The sequence below is a fragment of the Pelobates fuscus genome, chromosome 5 (assembly GCF_036172605.1).
Source record: "Pelobates fuscus isolate aPelFus1 chromosome 5, aPelFus1.pri, whole genome shotgun sequence".
Classification (NCBI taxonomy): domain Eukaryota; kingdom Metazoa; phylum Chordata; class Amphibia; order Anura; family Pelobatidae; genus Pelobates; species Pelobates fuscus.
This window is the reverse complement of record NC_086321.1, coordinates 45,946,065-45,963,199: the sequence shown is the minus strand read 5'-3', so window position 1 is coordinate 45,963,199 and position 17,135 is coordinate 45,946,065. Positions and strand designations below refer to the sequence as shown.

At 42.0% G+C, this 17,135-nt stretch overlaps 1 protein-coding gene across 3 annotated transcripts in view; it reads right to left on the bottom strand.

The window, feature by feature from the left end:
* RUSC2 (RUN and SH3 domain containing 2) overlaps nucleotides 1-7,685 on the bottom strand; it is a 66,581-nt gene extending 58,896 nt beyond the window's left edge. For all 3 annotated transcript variants that reach the window (XM_063453800.1, XM_063453802.1, XM_063453803.1), the window contains exon 1: nucleotides 7,283-7,685. The gene's annotated coding sequence lies outside the window, so the exon portion shown is untranslated. The remainder of the gene's footprint in view (nucleotides 1-7,282) is intronic.
* Between the last annotated feature and the right edge of the window lie 9,450 nt (nucleotides 7,686-17,135).

The following is a 17,135-nucleotide window of genomic DNA, read 5'->3' as shown; positions in this document are numbered from 1 at the left end:
GCGAACACCTCCTATCAGACGCCACAGCAACCTCAAACAGGGGAAAGACTTGGCGCCACAAGGCCCTCAGGTCAGTGGAACACGGGTGCTGGCTTTCTATACCGACCAAGGCTGGAGGGAATCCTCGGATACAGACGGCGGACGACCCCACAGCCCAACACCAACCCTGCAGCCTGATCAGGACTCCCACACAACTTTACAGTTATTTCCCATGCTGGGCATAGGCTGAAGGGGAACGTACACCCCGGGAAAGCGCAGAGATCCAAGCTCAGATCACACAGCAGCCTCCCTACCCGAGACTTACAAGCTCCAGAGAACACTTCAGATAGCCTAAATGCCTGATCGTTTTGCTTGTTTTTTCTAATTTGCGCTTGCAGTTGTATAACAATACAACAATGACCATATAATGTTGTGTTACACACGCGGGTTGCTCTCCCTGATGGCCGATAACCTACTCTCATATTCATATGCCGGTTGGCCTGGCAACCTCTTGGTATTTTTTACTCGTGTTTTATACGGTAAAGCATGCAATATATTTAAGTTTTTCATTTAATAACCACACATATGGGAGGGTCTGACAGTTACCACATCAACCACACACCTGTACACATAGGATATGCATGTATCACTTATGCACTAGCTATTTCACGAAAATTTGTGTAGCTACCTCTTGTACTATAACCTTAACAAACGTGTACAGACGCAGCGACTTGAAGCCCAGTAATAACTCTCAAGACCAATCTCTTATGCAAGCTGTTTTATTGTGAATTTTGCATGTTACCGCTTTAGATGTTGTGACAATGCAGGATGATAAGCGCACCTTTTTTAAGCCTGTTTTACAAGCCTGCTTTATAAACCTGTTTTATAAGACTGTACTATAAGCCTGTTTTACAAACTTGAACTGTCTTAATTATACAAAATGTGCACGGTCTATTCATACCACATTACAGTATTTGTATGAACGTGTAAACCCTCGCAGAAAGCTGTTGTGGCACTGACTGGCATAAATGTACTTTGTCTTAACTACGCACGATAAAATAAAGAATTTAAAAAAAAAAAAATAAATTGAAGAAATTAGGCATTTATCAACAGATACATTGTACACAACTTGCCCCAGAATTTGCCAAAAATGATAACATGCAATTATTACTCCCTCACACTGTAGACTTAGTTGTTAATATGTGAAGCAGATAAGTCTGGTGCTCACTACTCAGCAGTTTTCCAATCCCCTGAGTGGTGGGATGAAGGCTAATTAAATGAATGTGGGGTCAAGCCTATCGCAAATCACATTGGTGCTTTATTTCAATTGCTGTAACAAGTGATAGCACACGGTCACTGTGATATTATTCATATATTCATTTATTGATTTAGTGACAAACAAGGAACAAGTGAATGTTTCAATATGTTGTCATTTCATCTGAAAAAAATCTAATTTTGACACCAAATGTCAATATTCAAAGCAACTCTGCCACGTATTGAATTCAGACCTTGTGTGACTGATTTATTTTTCGTTGGCAAGTACAGATTCGTCAGGACTGCCATCAAAAATCGAGGGTCCCTTTACAAAATCCTTATGCAGCGCCCCCACACTGATGCACACAGACAACCAGTGCAAGACACAAATACTCACTGCCACATGAAGATACACCCACACTGACACATAGATACACAGGCACTGCCACATACAATATTACACAGTGACACAAATATACAGACTTTGCCACACCCACACACTGAAGCGCACAGTAATAATGCAATAAAATACATACTTTAGCCACTATAATGTTTCCATAAATCACTTCCTACCAACACAGTACGGCTGTGTGTGTGAACAGTTAAGGTCCAGCTGCTTTGGCCTGTGCCAATGCAATGCTAAATTCCAATTTTGGGAAAAATATTTCTGTTGCCCAAACTGAACCCCACAGTGTTAAAGGGCCCCCCTGGTGGAACCCGTGACAAGAATATCAGCTTTTAAGCCTGACAAGTTGTTTTTAGTTCATTTTGAAATTGAAGCTTTGGCCAACTTCCCTAATTGTGTAATTGAGTGGCAGATTGACATACCTCCTAAGGGCCAGGAGAGACAGTTCCTATTTAGAGCCCAAATCCCTGTCTCTCTTTTCTATACTACTGTCCCGTTTTTCTAATAGTTTCAGATTATTAGAGTATCTGCGTGTATAACAGAGCTCCACAGCAATAATACTCCCAGTAATGTGTCTGAGTGTATAACAGAACTCCACAGCAATAATACTCCCAGTAATGTCTGTGTGTATAACAGAGCTCCTCAGCGATAATACTCCCAGTAATGTGTCTGTGTGTATAACAGAACTCCACAGCAATAATACTCCCAGTAATGTGTCGGAGTGTATAACAGAGCTCCACAGCAATAATACTCCCAGTAATGTGTATGAGTGTATAACAGAGCTCCACAGCAATAATACTCCCAGTAATGTGTCTGCGTGTATAACAGAGCTCCACAGCAATAATACTCCCAATAATGTGTCTTTACTAACTCTTTCTTAAACTACAAAAAAAAGTGTTACATTGTTCTTGGTATGAATTACATTTTGGCTGCCAAAGATAGAGACAGATTATCTATCTATACAGAAAGAGAAAGATAACTGGATATATACAGATAATTGTAATTGCATTATTGCATGTATTTACCAGTGGTTAAAGGAACACTATAGTCACCTAAATTACTTTAGCTAAATAAAGCAGTTTTAGTGTATAGATCATTCCCCTGCAATTTCACTGCTCAGTTCACTGTCATTTAGGAGTTAAATCACTTTGTTTCTGTTTATGCAGCCCTAGCCACACCTCCCCTGGCTATGATTGACAGAGCCTGCATGAAAACAAAAACTGGTTTCACTTTCAAACAGATGTAATTTACCTTAAATAATTGTATCTCAATCTCTAAATTGAACTTTAATCACATACAGGAGGCTATTGCAGGGTCTAGCAAGCTATTAACATAGCAGGGGATAAGAAAATCTTAATTAAACAGAACTTGCTATAAAGAAAGCCTAAATAGGGCTCTCTTTACAGGAAGTGTTTATGGAAGGCTGTGCAAGTCACATGCAGGGAGGTGTGACTAGGGTTCATAAACAAAGGGATTTAACTCCTAAATGGCAGAGGATTGAGCAGTGAGGCTGCAGGGGCATGTTCTATACACCAAAACTGCTTCATTAAGCTAAAGTTGTTCAGGTGACTATAGTGTCCCTTTAAATACAAACAGACCCGGATATTCAACAAAGAAATATTGTTGCATTTTCACAGACATTTAATGGCAGACGTCATTAAATCAGGCGTAGCATGCAGACATGATCACTGGGTATAGAACTTATTCTATATAAATAGATAGCGTTATTACTCACACATGTACAGACAAAAAGCAGTGGAAATATACAGACATGTATTACTGATACATTGAAATATAAACCAACAGATTATACAGAGCCATACACTACTTGGTCAAATGCATAAGGAAACATGGATACGCTATATACTTTCAGAATCTCATTCCCAAATCAGTAAGGACTTTTTTGCCATTTTACTGGTATAAGAGCTGCAACTCTTTTGGGAAGGCTTTCTGCATATGTAAGACATATCTTTTCAGGCATTTGCTTCCATTCAGCTTGAAGACATATAATGAAATTGGGGGAAATGGCATGGGTCACATTCGTCATTCCAAATCACCCTCACAGCTGGGGCTATCATACGATGGCACATGCAGGATAGGTAGTAGGCAACTTCTCATTAGACCAAGTAGAAGAACAAGAGCCTCTACTGCTGTCCTTAAGGCCACGCTACAGACAAGGTGAGAGAGAGACGCAAAAGGAGGAGAGTAAGGAACACCCCTGTGCTGAAGAAGGGGAGAGTAAGTGACACAAAAGGGTTAAAAAGGCTCATGGGGTATAGAGTAGCAAATTGGAGAATAAGAGGCAATGGATTTAAGAGACACGAAAGGATTTAGAAACACAAATTGGAGAGACACAAGACAATGTAAGAGACGCGGGTAAGTGACACAAAAGGGGGATGAAGAGGCCCATGAGGGGCAAAAGCTGGGTAGTAGACACTAAAGGTCCCATTATCTGGGTTTGTGTGTCCTACAGTAGGGTGGGTCTATTTTTGCCCTAGACATTTCCAGCAGTTTGTAGGGTACCCAGGGAAGGTTCGGCAGGGCAGAAATGAAAGTTAAAAGGTGGCATCTTATGATTGCTACATTGCCTTTTCCTGAGTTCTGCAACACATGGTATTTGCTGTCAATGCTTGTCTATGGAGCTTATAGGCCTGTGTGCACCATATTGTACATGGCTGGGGCTGTTATTTGGATAGGGACACTCCACTGCCCAAATACGAAGCAAGTAAATAAATAAAATCATTGTTTAGTAAATATACCACCAAAGAAACCATAAATGCATTGGGTATAGAAATCTAAAAAGGGATATATCTAAAAAAAAATAGCTTGCAGTTTTCCTGTCTGCAGCCTTTGCCAGCCATCCCTTTCTTCCTCAGCCCAGACTTTCTGTCGCTGTCCAATCACGGACTGCCAAATGCAGCTCAATGAGTCTTAGCAAGGCAGGTGCTCTGGGCAATTGTCACTGAGCTAAACAACCAGGAAGTAACAGAACCTGTTGTCTGATTGACAGCCAGGGGGTGTAACAAAGTTAGTTTATAAAAGTGCCAATTTCTATTTAAATCTGGAATTTTCGGAAAATGAAAAAAATTCAACACACATTCTCCACACAAAGCACTTTAACAAGCTTAACTGCTTTAGGGGTCTAGAGTCTCCCTCTAAGGGAGGGAGATCTATAAAGACAAAACAGGTGTTTTAGGGGCAACGTACTATATGTCGAGAGACATTCTGTTGGTTTCCATGATTGTCCTTATTTAATGATATGCGCCAGAATAGCATCTGTTTTTTCCTTTGGCATATTGCTCTTAATATATTGAATGTCCTTGCAGTTGCAGCAATATTGTTCATAAGAGAACAGACTCATTACTGTGCTGTGCATAATATCACAATTTTAAATGTTGCATCTGTTAAATTTAACTTAGGGTTTGCTGGGACTTATGGTAAGAAGGGATGTAGGGTTAGTATCGTTACGTTAGAATATAGCTGCATTCAAAATTCTGTGAACTATAACCCCTATCATTCATGTGAGCAATAGTCCTTTGCAGCACCACGGTGTATGAGGGTTTGGCCTAAACCTTTCCTTTACTACAAGTACACACTGTACCACTAGACTGTAGTATACACAACGCTTAAGGACTCTGCTCTATTTTGAATGCAGCTTGATTACAGCATCACTATAGTGACACTTGCCATTGTAAAATAACATTTCAATGTCAACATTTAAAGTGAATCCACAAAAACACAAAAGCAAATGTCTTGAGTATACAAACTGGATGACAAAACATCATTTGACACGCAAACAGCACGTATACATACACTGGTTCACTAACAAACGGTGCAGAAACACAAACAGGTCTGATATTTAAATGGCAGAGGTACAAACATGGATAGATGCACACATGGATGCACAAGCTTCACAGGAATAAAAACTGGTCTAATGCACAGATATTGTTCTGGTATGATACACAAATATCACATATATTAAAATGCAATGTAATTTACTCACAAACATAACAGCTACACAGGCTACACTGATACTCAACCAGCAACAATATCACTGGCTACATATGCAAACAGCAGAGACACAGTGCTGATACCACACTAGTCAAAACACAAATGACATTGATACATACTGTGACCTAACACAGAGTACTTACGCAAACAACACATATACACAGATACACAGCAAAGAAAGCTCATATTTGCTACAAATACAAATAGCAGAGCTACACAAAAAGAACACAATCTGCTCTTATTTTACGATGAGTGATAATATCACACTGACATGGTACACAAACAACGCAGATACACACACTGGCCTAATACACAACCATCACAGATATACACACACTGGCCTAATACACAACCATCACAGATATACACACTGGCCTAATACACAACAATCACAGACACACACACTATGGCCTAATGCACAACCATCACAGACACACACCCTGACCTAATACACAACCATCACAGACACACACACTGGCCTAATACACAACCATTACAGACACACACACTGGCCTAATTCACAACAATCACAGACATACACACACTGGCCTAATATACAACAATCACATACACACACTATGGCCTAATGCACAACCATCACAGACACACACCCTGACCTAATACACAACCATCACAGAAACACACACTGGCCTAATACACAACAATCACAGACATACACACACTGGACTAATATACAACAATCACAGAAACACGCTGGCCTAATACACAACAATCACAGACACACTCACACTGGCCTAGTATACAACCATCACAGATATACACACACTGGCCTAATACACAACCATCACAGATACACACACACTGGCCTAATACACAACCATCCCAGATACACACACTGGCCTAATACACAGCCATCACAGATATACACACACTGGCCTAATACACAACCATCACAGACACACACTATTGCCTAATGCACAACCATCACAGACACACACTATGGCCTAATACACAGCCATCACACACACACACTGACCTAATACACAACCATCACAGAAATACACACACACTGGCCTAATACACAACCATCACAGATATACACACACTGGCCTAGTACACAACAATCACACACACACACACACACTGGCCTAATACACAACAATCACAGACACACACACTGGCCTAATACACAACAATCACAGACACACACTATGGCCTAATGCACAACCATCACAGACACACACTGGCCTAATACACAACCATCACAGAAATACACACACACTGGCCTAATACACAACCATCACAGATATACACACACTGGCCTAGTACACAACAATCACACACACACACACACACACACACACACACACACTGGCCTAATACACAACAATCACAGACACACTGGCCTAATACACAACAATCACAGACACACACACTATGGCCTAATGCACAACCATCACAGACACACACACTCCACAACTATGACAGCTATAGAAATGGTTCCGACAGACACACAAAGGAGGCTGACACACACCCTTCTACGCAGTGATGCATCAAAGAGCCAATTCTGCTAAATGACAGCTGGGGCTGGAGACACACACAGCTAACACACAACTGTCACAGCACAAGGACACACACAGCTAACACACAGCCGGTCCTCGCCCGTCTTACCTCCTATACACAGCTCACACCCTGCACACACAGGGCAGCTCTGCTCCTAACATGGCTCTGCTCCCTGTCTGTCTGTCTCCACCAGCATCACATCCCAGGCAGCAGCATCACATCGCTGGCAGTGCAGCTGGAATGACGTCAGCACTGCCTCTGCCCACTGAGACCAGAAACAGGGAGGATACAGAGAGAGGCAGATACTGCTGGGGACCAGAGACAGGGAGGATACAGAGAGAGAGAGAAGCAGATACTGCTGGGGACCAGAGACAGGGAGGATACAGAGAGACAGAGAGAGACAGATATTGCTGGGGACCAGAGACAAGGAGGATACAGATAGAGACAGAGAGAGAGAGAGAGATACAGATACTGCTGGGGACCAGAGACAGGGAGGATACAGAGAGACAGAGAGAGAGGCAGATACTGCTGGGGACCAGAGACAGGGAGGATACAGAGAGACAGAGGCAGATACTGCTGGGGACCAGAGACAGGGAGGATACAGAGAGACAGAGAGAGACAGAGGCAGATACTGCTGGGGACCAGAGACAGGGAGGATACAGAGAGGCAGATACTGCTGGGGACCAGAGACAGGGAGGAGACAGAGAGAGAGGCCGATACTGCTGGGGATCGGAGACAGGGAGGATACAGAGAGAGACAGAGAGAGAGAGGCAGATACTGCTGGGGACCAGAGACAGGGAGGATACAGAGAGAGACAGAGAGAGAGAGGCAGATACTGCTGGGGACCAGAGACAGGGAGGATACAGAGAGAGACAGAGAGAGAGAGGCAGATACTGCTGGGGACCAGAGACAGGGAGGATACAGAGAGAGAGAGAAGCAGATGCTGCTGGGGACCAGAGACAGGGAGGATACAGAGAGACAGAGAGAGACAGATATTGCTGGGGACCAGAGACAAGGAGGATACAGATAGAGACCGAGAGAGAGATACAGATACTGCTGGGGACCAGAGACAGGGAGGATACAGAGAGACAGAGAGGCAGATACTGCTGGGGACCAGAGACAGGGAGGATACAGAGAGACAGAGAGGCAGATACTGCTGGGGACCAGAGACAGGGAGGATACAGAGAGACAGAGAGAGAGAGAGAGGCAGATACTGCTGGGGACCAGAGACAGGGAGGATACAGAGAGGGAGAGAGGCAGATACTGCTGGGGACCAGAGACAGGGAGGATACACAGAGACAGAGAGAGAGAGAGAGAGGCAGATACTGCTGGGGACCAGAGACAGGGAGAATACAGATAGAGACAGAGAGGCAGATGCAGATACTGCTGTGGACCAGAGACAGGGAGGATACAGAGAGACAGAGACAGAGAAAGAGAGAGGCAAATACTGCTGGGGACCAGAGACAGGGAGGATACAGAGAGAGACAGAGAGAGAGGCAGATACTGCTGGGGACCACAGACAGGGAGGATACAGGGAGAGAGACAGAGAGGCAGATACTGCTGGGGACCAGAGACAGGGAGGATACAGAGAGACAGAGAGCGAGGCAGATACTGCTGGGGACCGGAGACAAGGAAGATACAGAGAGAGAGAGAGAGAGAGAGAGAGATACTGCTGGGGACCAGAGACAGGGAGGATACACAGAGAGAGACAGAGGCAGATACTGCTGGGGACCAGAGACAGGTAGGATACAGAGAGACAGAGAGGCAGATACTGCTGGGGACCAGAGCCAGGGAGGATACAGAGAGACAGAGAGGCAGATACTGCTGGGGACCAGAGACAGGGTGGATACACAGAGACAGAGTGAGCGGTAGATACTGCTAGAGACCAGAGACAGGGAGGATACACAGAGACAGAGAGAGGCAGATACTGTTGGGGACCAGAGACAGGGAGGATACAGAGAGACAGAGACAGTGATAGAGAGAGGCAGATACTGCTGGGGACCAGAGAAAGGGAGGATAAACACAGAGAGAGAGGGGCCAGAAACAGAGAGACAGACAGAGAGGCAGATACTGCTGGGGACCAGAGACAGGGAGGATACAGAGAGACTGAGAGGCAGATACTGCTGGTGACCAGAGACAGGGAGGATACACAGAGACAGAGAGAGGCAGATACTGCTTGGGACCAGAGACAGGGAGGATACAGAGAGACTGAGAGGCAGATACTGCTGGTGACCAGAGACAGGGAGGATACACAGAGACAGAGAGAGGCAGATACTGCTGGGGACCAGAGACAGGGAGGATACAGAGAGAGAGAGAGGGACCAGAGACAGGGAGGATACAGAGAGAGAGAGAGGGACCGGATACAGAGAGATAGAGGGAGAGGCAGATACTGCTGGGGACTAGAGACAGGGAGGATACACAGAGAGAGAGACTGCTGGGGCCTAGAGACAGGGAGGAGAGAGAGGCAGATATTGCTAGGAACCAGAGACAGGGATGATACAGAGAGAGAGAGAGAGAGAGAGAGAGACAGAGAGAGAGGCAGATACTGCTGGGGACCAGAGACAGGGAGGATACAGAAAGGCAGGTACTGACCAGAGACAGGGAGGATAGAGAGAGAGAGAGAGAGAGAGAGAGAGAGGGGCAGGTACTGCTGGGGACCAGAGACAAGGAGGATACACAGAGAGAGAGAAATACTGCTCTGGACCAGAGACAGGGAGGATAAAGAGAGAGTGAGACTGCTGGGGACCAGAGACAGAGAGGCAGATACTCCTGAACTTTTCTCATAGAGATGCGTTGGTTCAATGCATCTCTATGAGGAGCTGCTAATTGGCCAGCGCTGTGTTTCACTTGTGCTGACTCTGCCCTTGATCTGTCTCTTTGACAGTCTTAGCCAATCCAGTGCTTTCCTACATGAAGGTATTGTGATTGGCTTTTGATCAACACTTCTAATGATGTCAGAGAAGCAGGCAGGTCACGGGCAGAGGCAGCAACTGCAGACTAACAGCATTTTTTTTTTTTTATAAACTAAGGTGCATGAACTCAGCGTTTAACCCCTCAACCCTTTCATTATCAATCACATTTTATCTTAAACATATTAACAGGTTTATTAACATGGGGTGCATACAGAGCAAAAATTTAATTTTGTATGTATTTACCCTTAACTGAAATATTGAGGGAATAAAAAGTACTTAAGACTATATGATTCTGGTATCTTGCACTGTCTGAAATAATTCTGTTTAGGCAGATATACAATTTTTGTCACATACTGTAACATAGATGTAACAAAACGAGATAGATAAAAATGGTCAAATACCCTGTTCACGTGTATTAGTAAAAAAAAAAAACACAATGACATTTTTAGAAATGCATCTTCAGAAAAACTGAAATGGAATGTATAAACAGTGTCTTTATAAGCAGACATAATACTCACATACAGTAAATATGTTTCTAGTAACTATTGCAGTGCCAATGGCTTTGCAAGCTATTATATGGACTTGCAAATAATTTCTGTTTGGTACTGAGTGACACGTGAGACCCTCTTTAATGTCTGTTGAATGAAGCAGACATTTTTTTTTCTTCTAAATTCGCTTATTGTATGAGTGGAGGGAAGAGGGTCTATCATAAAGAGATGTATGTATGTAGAGAAAACATGTCCATTTAGCATTAGCATTAGCATTGAGAAGGGGCTGCTGCCCGAAACGTTTGCTGCTTTAACTTTGTCCTCAAATAAATTGTGGAAGCACCTGGGTGTGCACACCTATACTGGATGCGCAGGACTCTTGTTTGCACTGGCCGCAAAAGCAGTAGTTCCAGTAAGTACAACTGGTGAACCAGTGTTGGGATTATGGGAGCCCAAGGCTCATTGATATACATGGGGAGCGAAGCCTAGCCATCTGGTCCGATCACACAGAACAGTTACTGTAGCTCAAATCGATGAAGAACTTAATGCTGGCCATGACATAAAGGTATTAGAACACACAAAGCATTGCAGTTTGCTGCGTGTGTAGCCTCCGACAGGTCAGAGTGGCCATGATGGCCCCTGTCCACCACTGTGGGTATGTGAGATCAGAACTGGACCATGAAACAATGGAAGAAGGTCACCTGTTTGATGAATTGTGTTTTCTCTTAGATCAAGTGGATCGTCATTTACCTGGGGAAGAGATGGCAGCAGGATGCACTATGGGAACAGATCAGATCCATGGAAGTCCAACTTCGCAACTTGTAGGACATAACGGACCTGCTGCTAATGTCTTGGTGCCAGGTACCACAGGATATGTTCAGATGTCTTGTGGAGTCCATGCCTTTAACGCATCAGAGCTTTTTTGGTAGCACGAAGGGACAAGCTGTTACACAGGTGGCATTATGCAGGTAGTTTTAATGTTGTGGCTGATCTGTATATCGTGAATCTATACCTACATGAAGGTGCACTTTATGTGGGCACAGGTTAATTTTAAATGTAGCAGCAACATTAACCATGGTTGTGTAATGAACAGTGCTGTAATGACGATGGACTCTTATGAACGCAGCACACTGCGTTGCTCAAATGACCTTCAACATTTTGATGTTACTGTTTCAACAGCAAAAAGGATTGCACAAGCTTGAGCTTAGAGCGTGTAATGAATCTTACTGTCCCCATGCCTGTTCTCTTTGCTCAGTAATTTCTGTTTCCAGACATACAGGATGGGAGGATTTTCCTGGCCAGCTTCCGAAAATTTCCCAAAACATTCCTTTTCTAAGACATAGCTATTTGTGCACATGAAAGAGGGGCTGGGTATATAAGATGAGAAGCACAGCTAGACTTCGTACACTATGTTACTTTCTGGAATTTATTTTAATACTGGTGCATACTTCAGATTTTCCCCCCAGTAATTTTCCATTCTTTTTGTATGTGCATTTTTGTTCACTTTAGAATGATTTTATTCAGCACATATGATGCTGTGGTAAGCAGTTTGAGCAATTGTACAGAGACCTAATTGATTCAGGAGACCACATGCAGGCTGACCAGTCAGGCACACCACCATGCACCAATGGACAGCAGAAATAGAATGCTTGTGTGTGTCTGTGTGTGGTGGGAGCGTGTGTCTGTGTGTGTGTGTAATATAGAAAGGCTTATAGCCCAACAGAACACTGGCAACCAAATGCCTCAGTAATGCTAGTTACATTCTTTGGAAATCTGTGGAATAAGGGGGTCTATTCACTAAACAGTGAATTGGGGTGAATGAAAAACTGAATTGCAAAATCCAGGCCAAATTAGTCGATGTGGATAAGAACAGAACTTGGCTATTTTACATAGTGGGTTTTGGTTTATTACAGTTCATTATTGAGTAAATAAAAGGAACACACCAATTACATAAAGCAAGTCAACTTGCTGAAGTGCTTTATATATGAAAAGAGTATCCTTTTTTATTGTTATTTTTTTTTTTATGAAAGTGCCAATTTCAGTTGAAATTAGCAGTTTTATAAATGAACCTTTTTACACTACCTCCACCAGCTGCCAATCAGACAGCCAGTGCTGTTACTTCCTGGTAGTTTAGCTCCTTTGTTGCAAAGAATCCTCTCTATAATACAGCTTAATGAGAGCATGTGATTGGGCAGACACAGAAAGGGGAGGGCTTGCAGTAGTTGCAGATAATAGATCTGAAGCTATTGCAAGCCAAGATTTCATTTACCTAAGAAAACCTACACAATAAATTGCATGCACCTTTTCTATATCTACTAAATTGTTAAAGAAGTTTTACTTTAAACCCTGAAATGCTAGGAAGGAGACTAATACTTTAAATGAACACTATAGTGACAGTAATACAAAATGTATACCTGTCACTATAGTTTTAAAAGCATAGTTTAGGGTCCATTGATTCCATTTATGTTCTGCTGAGGAAGTCATCATACAGGGAGAACGTATTTAGAAATTATATAAACATTATGCATTTCTTTACTCCTGGAAAAAAAAGCATTGGAAATCATGTTTCAGTGTTTGGAGATGACACAAAACTCTGTAAAGTAATACAATGTGAGCAAGATATTACTTTGCTGCAGAGGGATTTAGATAGACTGGGGGACTGGACACTCAAATGGCAAATGAAATTTAATTTTGAAAAATGCAGAGTTATGCACTTCGGCCTAAAGAATGCACAATCAACGTAAACCCTCAATGGAAGCGAATTAGAGAGAACAACATGCAAATAGGACTTGGGAATTGTTATAGACAACAAACTATGCAACAATGTGCAATGTCAATCAGCAGGGGCTAAGGCCAGTAAGGTATTGTCATACATGAAAAAGGGCATTAAATATCATTTTGCCTCTTTATAAATATCTGTTAAGACCACATCTTGAATATGCTGTGCAATTTTGGGCACCTGTTCTAAAGAAGGATATTATAGCACTAGGAAAAGTGCAGAGGCGGGCTACAAAATTAATAAAAGGAATGGAACATTTCATTAAGGTTAACAAATTTAAACCTCTTTAGTTTAGAAAAAAGTCGCCTCAGAGGGGATATGATAATATTATATAAATATATCCGGGGCCAATACAAACCATTGTGTGGAAATGTATTCACAAACCAGACTTTACATAAGACAAAAGGTCATGCGTTTAGACTTGAAAAAATAAGATTTCGTGTAAGGCAAAGGAAAGGTTTTTTTTACTGTAATAACTATAAGGATGTGCAATTCTCTGCCTGAAGAGGTGGTTTTATCAAAGTCCATACAGATGTTCAAACAGTAACTAGATGCATACTTGCAAAACCAGAATATTCATTGATATAATTTTTAGGGTAATAGCTTCTTGATCCAAGGATTAATCTGACTGCCATTCTGGGATCAAGAAGGAATTTTTTTCCTAGTTTGTTGCAAAATTGGAAGTGCTTCAAACTGTTTTTTGGTTTTTTTTTGCCTTTTTTTGGATCAACAGCAAAAAACATATGTGAGGAAGGCTGAACTTGATGGACGCAAGTCTCTTTTCAGCTATGTAACTATAGAATGTTCAGGTTATTTGTGAGGTCCACAAGCACATCATGAGTGTCAAGGTGGGCTATCCCGGCTCTTCCCACGACTCCATGATTTTACATGAGTCAAACCTCATGAATACGTTTGAAAATGGAGACGCACCCCAGCAATAACTCATGAGCAGTATCTTTAGCTGATTCATAAACAGTATATTTAGCTGATTTTGCTCTTTTTCTTCTCCTTTTCCTTTTTGCCTAAATGCTTAAGTAGTGTAAGACACTTGGATTCATTGAGGTCCCAGAAGATAAGAAACATTTCTGCCTATACCTAGGTCTTTTTTAAAGTTTTGCTGAGCTTGATCAAGATCTTGGTACAGGTTAAAATGTTGGCTGTCTTCTGGCACCTCAATAAATGTGTTGTGTGCTAGTTGGGTTTCTTGGGTGTTTCTTTATTATGGCAGCTGGGGAAAGATATAGTCACCAATTCTTGCAACATCTGTATTCCAGAGTTCTTGGGATCTTCTAGTGGAAAGCTTGAGAAGAAGTCTTTTTTTTTCTTTGCTTTATTCAATGAAGAGTATCACATAAAATAATTACAAACGGTAATTTATAAGTAACACATTTGAGGTTATGGGTTTCAGTTCTTAAATGTTCCATCTTAAATATAAATAAATAAACAAAACATTACAAACTAAGTATTTGGTGTTTAGGCATTAAATATCTCACTATTGGAGGCAAAAAGCTCAAGGTGTCCTGTATTGTAAAATTTATACTGTGGAGCTATGGGTGGCCAACCGACCACAACTCAGTATGTAAATTCTAACGTTGATTTGATTTTAGATTGCGTCTATGTTGCTCTGTCTTGGGAATTAATATAGGGCTTGCCAAGAGAGGAAAAATGTTTTCATTAGAGTACTTTTATTTAACGAGGGTGCTACCCAATCCATATAAAAAAGGAAGGAGATTTTCATCTAAAGTAAGGATAGTGGAGGTGGGGAGGAGCAGATCCAATGGGGTAATATACTTTGACGTGCTGCAGCAAGGATCATCTGTGCTAGTTTTGGGATGTGATTTGTTCCCTCAATGTTACCCACTATGTTGCCAACAATGGAGAGATTTTAAAAGACCTACCTATTTATCTAATTTTTAACTTGCTTTTAGAATATTTAAATCCCCACACATCCCCAAAAGCAATGGTAGAGGTCTGCTCCGTCTAGCCCACATTTTAAAAAGTTGGCCGAATCCCTGAGTTTTAGGGGAAATTATTTTTAAGGTCAGTAATATGCATGGTGTTCGATCTTCAAATGCATTTCCTAATAGGGAGCTATTGGGAGTAGTTTAGGAATTTTGACAGTGGTTGTTGTGAGTACTTCATGCGTTAATGCTGAAAAGTGTGTTAGCCACCTTAAAACACCCGATTATGTGATGGGGTAGTCTAGATTAGGTCTGATTTAGGAGTAAAGTGATTCATTGAGTAGGATGAAGTGGTTGATTGTGTACATGCATACATGCATAATCTATGGAATGGTCCCAGTCTGCCAAACTGAGATGGAAGAATTGTACCTATCAGGCTGCGTGTCTGTAAGTATGCAAAAATGGGGATATTAAGGTCCAGAAATTTGTTTTTGATTTGCAGGAACGTAAGGACCTTTTTTTTGCATTAATCCAGAATATTTTTCTACGTATTTTGTAGACTTTACATACGCTACTTTATTAAAGAACGATCACAACCGCATCTATTGAGTACACCAATAACCCCCTTGTGTACCTTTTACTATGATGTATCATTAAACTACAGACCTGTTTTTTAACCCCTTAAGGACCAAACTTCTGGAATAAAAGGGAATCATGACATGTCACACATGTCATGTGTCCTTAAGGGGTTAAAGGAATCCAAAGAAATCCTGAAAAGCACCATTTTTATTTTGGAAGTCACAGGCCTCACCAGAGATGGGGACATTGGACAGAGCACATGGCTAACAACATTTGTTACATGACACTGCTTCACTCACACACTTAACATATCGCTTACGCCACAGTAACCCGCACCTAGCTCTATATTCGCACAGTACATGGGGTAAGGATTCCGTAGGAATATTTAGTGCCACACAGAGTGCCACACCACCCTATCCATTTAATTGTTTTTTTAATTTAATTAAACAAAACATTGCAATGTTGGTACAGTTCACATTATGTTCAGCCAGTAGAATACACACGGTGTGGATTGCAGTTCACTAACCTTTGGGGTGGCTAAGGGAACATTAACTGAATACTGACATGTTAATGGACACTGTTTTCCTGGAGGCACATATCTTTCTGTATGCACTAAACTTAGATGGCGAGGAGTTTTGAGTGGCAGGGGAGATGCAATGACACCAGGAGGAAAAGAAGACTGGTTAGGAGTCACAAAGGTACATAGGAAAGCTTTTTACATAGCCAGAGGGATGCACATTGTAAACAGCAAGATGATAATAGTAAGTTCATTAAAAATAGGAAATATGATGAGAAACGTACTGAAAGCCATGAGAGCCATATGAAGTGGTGCATTGGATATGTGCAGTATATTCACCTTCATTATCCTGGTGGGGGTAAAGGGGACAGAGGGTAGAAGGGAGGTAGATTGTGTGCTTTTAGCAACCCTTGTGATCCATAACCATTAATCTCCAGCATACAGAACCCATTAGCTTCCACCACTGCAGTGTAAAAGCATCCCGGAGCTCTGTCAGCTGTTATCATCATACAGCCGGAGGAATAATGCTGGATTAACAGCCTCACTGCCACAATGTAAAACAATGACAATATGATTCCTGTGACATTTCCTGCAGTATTGGGGTTTCAGTTGATAAAACTCTGAACCTCTTTAAAGGACCACTCTAGGCACCCAGATCACTTCAGCTTAATGAGGTGGTCTGGGTGCCAGGTCCTTCTAGGGTTAACCCATTTTTTCATAAACATAGCAGAGAAACTGCTATGTTTATGAATGGGTTAAGCCTTCCCCCTATGTCCTCTAGTGGC